The sequence below is a fragment of the Halichoerus grypus genome, chromosome 4, assembly GCF_964656455.1.
Source record: "Halichoerus grypus chromosome 4, mHalGry1.hap1.1, whole genome shotgun sequence".
Taxonomy (NCBI): domain Eukaryota; kingdom Metazoa; phylum Chordata; class Mammalia; order Carnivora; family Phocidae; genus Halichoerus; species Halichoerus grypus.
In genome coordinates, this window is record NC_135715.1 from 37,050,224 (window position 1) to 37,056,097 (window position 5,874).

At 47.4% G+C, this 5,874-nt stretch overlaps 1 pseudogene; it reads left to right on the forward strand.

The window, feature by feature from the left end:
* Positions 1-1,893: 1,893 nt before the first annotated feature.
* On the forward strand, positions 1,894-3,946 carry LOC118554074 (zinc finger and BTB domain-containing protein 39-like; annotated as a pseudogene).
* The last annotated feature ends 1,928 nt before the right edge of the window (positions 3,947-5,874 follow it).

A 5,874-nucleotide genomic window follows, 5' to 3' on the forward strand; every position in this document is an offset into this window, starting at 1 on the left:
TCTAAGTCCCCCAGTCCTCTCAGGACACTCGTCTTAACTCATCATCTATCTATTCTCATGATGCGTTGTTTTTATGAATGTTGTAAATGCCAGACCTACCAGTTTGGAGTTGTTTCCTTCCAGACACAGAGGAAGCTTCAGCACAGTGGCTAAGAGCTCAAGGTTCATAAGCAAAGGCCGGACTCAGGTATTAAAGAGTCGTTTCATTTTGGCCGAGTTATTTTTTCCTTTCCCCTCCTGCAAAAATCAGATCACATTTTATTAATTGATTAACAAAACTATGTATTGTGTTCCTATTCTTTACCAGTAAGTCTATTAGATGTTAGGTACGTAATATTCATTCAAGCAGATGTAAACCTGGGTGGTAAACAACAATGAGAAGCACATGAGAGTTTTCCATGTGAATCCTACACAAAAAGTTCAGATGTGAGAACAAAAAGCCACGTTTCTTTATTGACCTGAAATCATATTAAAACTGACTTTGAAGTCCTATCTTACAATGAGGGCAGGGAATTGAATCTAATGTAGTCCTCAGACCGTGCTCCTTTCTCTACGGCTTCACAACAATACAATTCAACTGTGGTGATAGAAAGGGAGGTTAATTGCCGTATCTTTATCCCATCCTGGATATCTTTGATGTGCTCACTATCAATGCTCAGTAATACCTTGAGGTTGCAATATGCTAATGTGCAACCTCACATTCACCAGTCTTTTCCAGAACATTTCAAACCACACCATGAGATCATCTGTCTGGAGTTGAAACCACTGCCTCAGGTCTCTGCAAGGTAGTGGTGTATGGGTATTACTCTCATGGGAACACCTAGAATAAATCACCATCGATTCTCCTATTCAATCTTTTCTCTCCTCAGAGGCACTCATCTGTCTCTGTTCTCTATTCGCAAAATTCTTAAGGAACTTAGGTTTCCAGAGAACAAATAAGAGATCCTGTTTTCTGTAAGGGTCTTTTTGTTTTCTTCTCTACAATTCACACCTTAACATCATTCACAAGAAGCACATCTGAGTGAGAGAGGGGCACAAACGTCTGGCTGGTCTGCTTCAAAATAGAGAAAAAAATCATAGAAACAAAACAGTTAATATCTAACATAACATAGTTATCAAATATTAATAATAGCTTAATATGTAGTTAATATTTAATAATACTTTAAGCAATAAGGAATGTCTTTATAATAGAGAGTAACATGATGTTATGGGAAGAGCTGTGTATTATATGGAATGGTCACAGAAATAATCTTTGTAGAGATGACATTTATAGAAAAAGATGAAGTATTTTTTTAATTTTATTTTTTAATTTTTTAATGCTATGTGAAAGGCTGAAGGGAGAACAACTCAAAGCCTTGGAACCTCCATGGTGGAATTCTCTAAGCTGAGAAAGAATTGAAAATGACCAGTGTGATGAGTGTATATTGAACAAAAGGAAAGAATGGTTGAAAAGGCCACTGTGAAGATAAATAGGGCTCAGGCCATATAAGATCCTGTAGAATATGTAGAAATAATTTTGATTCTAAGTGCTGAGAGAAGATAATGATATATTATAGTAGACAAGTCATATTATTTTATTTTAATTTTAAAAAAGATCACTTTGGCAGCCACAGAGATGTTTGAAATAGAATAAGAGAGAAAGCTGGAAGATGTGTTAGGAAGTTCCTGCAAGTGTCCAGGCCAGAGATGAATGTGCTGGGGAGAAAAGATAGGAGATCATATTTGCAGTGCACCTTTTGGTTACAAATACAGTTACCACTTAAGAAACAATCAATATGGGGCACCCCCTCCTGGTCGGGATGGGCTTTTATGTGAGGCGGCAGCGATGCTGCTCACACTCAAGGAGCAGATGAACTGTGCTGATAAGGGGGCCACTTCACAGGAGCTGCTAAAATGGGCATGAGGATCAAACTGCAAAGCAACAACCACCCCAACAACCTGCTGAAGGAACTCAGTAAGCGCCAGCTCTGGGAAACCATGTGTGATGTCGCCATTGTGTTGGGGAGCGTCTCCTTCCTGGCCCACAAAGCTGTGAGGGCTTGTATGGCTAGATACTTCCAGAAACTTTTCCTGAATATTGGGCTTGATGCTACCAGGACCAATGTGGTGGACTTTATCACCCCTGCCAACGCTGAGAAGACTCTGAGCTTTGGCTACACATCAGAGGCCTTGACAGACCCGATCAATGTTGGGGTCATCTAAGAGGTAATTGAGTCTGGGTGTGGAGGATCTCTTCGAGGCCTGGCCCTCCACCTTCCCTGGCCTGGAGAGCACTGCTGTGGCCACGCTCTGGACCAGCACCAGTGCTACCCAGAGTTGTAACTCAGCAGAACCCACTCGTCCCCTTGAAGAACGCTGGGATGGTGGGGAGCCCATTGGTCCTGATAGGAACTATGTGTTACCTAGTGATGCTGGAGGAAGCTATAAGGAGGAAGAGAGAAATGTTACCAATGACACTAACCATAGCTTGTGTCTGCTGCAACAGCCCCTGCCACCGAAGACAGAAGACCATGATGCCCCTCCTCCTTCCATGCCTGTTAGTAGGATGATGACCCAGCTCCCGCCCGCCATACAAAGTTTAGAGCAGTGGAGACTTCAGTAAAAATAGTTTCTTTCCTCCTGACAGTGCAAATAGACATCAGCAGGGGAACCAATTCCTGTGGGAGCAATAGCAACCACTCCAAAGATCCTGGCTTTGAGAAGATGGATGAGTTCCAGCTGGACAACCCAGGGGATGATGACTTGCAGTTTGAAGACCCCACTCAGGAGACAGGCATAGCTGAGGAGGTGAATGAGTTGAGAGATACCAGTGAAGACGAGCTGACTTTTGGAGAGAATGATAACTGCGAGAATAAGGCCATGCCCTGCCAGGTGTGCAAGAAAGTTCTAGAACACAGCAATCACTGGATCTGACAGCATGCTCAGGACCCCATGGACCCACTGACAGGCAACCGCAAGTTCTGTGAGACCCACTGCTAGCAGCGAAACTCCCAGATGACCCATGTTCTATTCCACATTGGTATTTTCCTCTCCTCTTGTGACACATGTGAAACTAAGTTCATTATCAAGTGGCAGCTGACCCTCCACCCACGGGATGGAACATTTGAGAACAACATCACTGCCCACCCCAATGATCCCGTGACTGGGAATTCTGGGTTTGTTTTCAGGTGCAGCCTCCACAGAGTTGAAATGCGCTGTCTGTGGGAAGGCACAGGCCAAACATCTCCACATGGTCCAGAGCCCCGTCCTTGACCATCTAAACTTGGACGGTGCCAGGCCTGCGGTATCTGTGACCAGCACCACTTCACCTCTGCAGCCCCGGATGGCACATGCTCTTCACCTCGGCACTTCAGTCCTCTCCTGCTCCGTCTGTGTGAACGGCTTTGTGGCCTGGCACCCCCCAGAGAAGCAAATGGCCGTGCACCACAGCCTGGAAGAATGGAAGTCCCCTGCCACTTGTGCGGCCGGAGCTTCAAGTCAGAGGCTGCCGGTCGCTACCGTGTCAGCAGCACAAATACAACGGTGGCCTGGCGGCAAGGCCCGGTTTGGGGCTATCGCACGGAGCAGTCCAGAAGTGGAAGCTTCCAGCCAAGGAGCTCCTGAGTGAGGACCTGGCTCACAGGGCCGGCCCGGGAACAGCAAGTACAGCTCTAAGGTCTGCGGCAAAAGGTTTGGCCACACAAGCGAGTTCAGCTACCTCTGGTGGATCCCCAGGCGGGAAGCTGTAGGTGTAAGGGGTGCCACAAGTTCTTCCAAGGCCATGCAGCCATCCAGTGCTGCCTGGAGACGCACTTGGGGGCCCTGAGGTACCGCTGCACAGGCTGCGGCCCCCACAGCCCCACGAGCAGGCGCGTGTGCGTGCACGGACCTGCTCGACTTCACCGTTAAGCAGACCTTCTTGTACCGTGACCATTGCAAAGAGGCAGCAAAGAGCCTGGACGGCTGACTGGATCCCAGCAGAGCCAGGGGAGCTCCCAGGCGGCAGCCAGGGTGTTGATTTTCTGATGGCTGTCGTTCCCTCTTTAGCCGAAGTTTCAAATTTTGCCTTGCTAGGAATCCCGTTCTGTCTTGTGTTTAGGGAAGAAAAAAGAAGAAAGCACATGAGCTGTTACTGTTCTTGAGAAGCCGCAGTCCTATCATGTTTACCTCCTTACCTGTTCTTGCCCACCAAGGACTGTGTTTTTTATTCTTCAGAGGCTGGTTTAGGGATCTTGTCAGGCAATTGGTGTCGACTAGATCGCCTTCCCCAACCTCTCCAGTTTTAGGTTACTGATAGGTTTTAGGCTGCTAAGAACCCAACCAACAGCCTCACTGAATAGAGGAGGTGGCGAGAGGTTATCACTGTGGGTATTATTGCCAGATTTCCACCTGGGACAGCAGCTATGAGGGAGATTTTGGGAATTTGGTCGCTCAGAAAAGACGAGTCAGCAGGACAGCTGGAGGGCTGGAGGGGCCTGCTTGTTCCAAGACTCTAATCTGCTGATTGGACAGGAAAATCTTTTGGCAGCTAGATCCAAACTGGGGTCAGCAAGCTTTGGGATGAATCCTTGTCAGCCAGAAGAGTCATTGTGTGGTGCCAGCCGAAGTGGCAGCCTGGATGGGCAGAAAGGGAGGTTTCTCTTCTCTCCTCAATTCCAAAGAAACATGATTTTATGGAGTGACAGCCCAGCATGTCAGGCCTTCCCTGGGGGGTAAAGAGGATGGGGAGCCACTGTGATATAGTCACTTGACATCTGGCTACCTCCATTGACCTTAATGGTCCTGGTGGAGAGGTGGGGATGTCTCTGAAAGCCCAGCCTTGCCTTAATTTACATCCAGTCTCCCCCCTAGAAGTGTGTTTGGCCTGTACTACGGATGAGAAGACCCTGAGGTGGGAGAGTAGTGGACTGTGAGCCCTTCAGGATTAAAGAGGCCCAAGGAACTGGTGGTGTGTAGAGGTTATGTGCATTCTGTTTGTCCCAGTCAGGTAGCCGGTGGTTTATTTTGTGCTAACGGCCAGGAGCTTTGGCAGTTCACCTTTGACCTGCGGGAATTTATCCTGATCTGTCGTTATGTCCCCACCAGGGAGCGCTAATGGACAGCAGCTGGCTCAGGCCCTACCTAGGTGACTGGGCAAAGTGACTACGCAGTCTTTGGGGCTGGTTGTCTCTGTTCTTCATTGACTTTTGAGGGGGTCTTGCCCAAAGAAGACTTGAGGGTGAGGCCTTCGGATCCCACATATTCACAGGGTGGCACCTCAGTAACACCCTACCTCACTCTGCTTGGCTGAGCTCTGGGAGTCCCTGGCCTTGGGCTCGACACTGCCCTTGGTAGGACTCGGCAGGATCCCGGGGCTGTTTCACAAGCAAGTGGTTTTAATGAACTCACAAAGCCTTTTTGTGCATTAATATTTATTTTTGCTTTTTTTTTTTTTTTAAAGATTCTATTTGTTTATTTGAGAGAATGAGAGAGAGAGAGCATGAGAGGAGAGAGGGTCAGAGGGAGATGCCGGACTCGATCCTGGGACTCCAGGATCATGACCTGAGCCGAAGGCAGTCGCTTAAGCAGGCGCCCCGATTTTTGATTTTGTATACATATCGCCCAGCATCTCTTTTGGATAAGTGACTTCAGGAAAATGAGTTTCTCCCCAGCAAGTAGCCATATTCTCGGGATAATTCTGACCAGAGATTTGGGAAGCAGGGGCTAGAACTAGGGGGGGAAGTATCAAGTCTTTAAACAAGAATATTCTTTACTTTCTCTCCAGATAGTCTCTTGCAGGATAAACCCAGAGCACCTGTTAGGTAATGCATATGAGTTCTAGAAAGTTGGGGCTTGTTGAATTCCTGATCTTTTATCACCCAGAGTAGACTGGGGACTGGGTTGAGGGAATCAAGT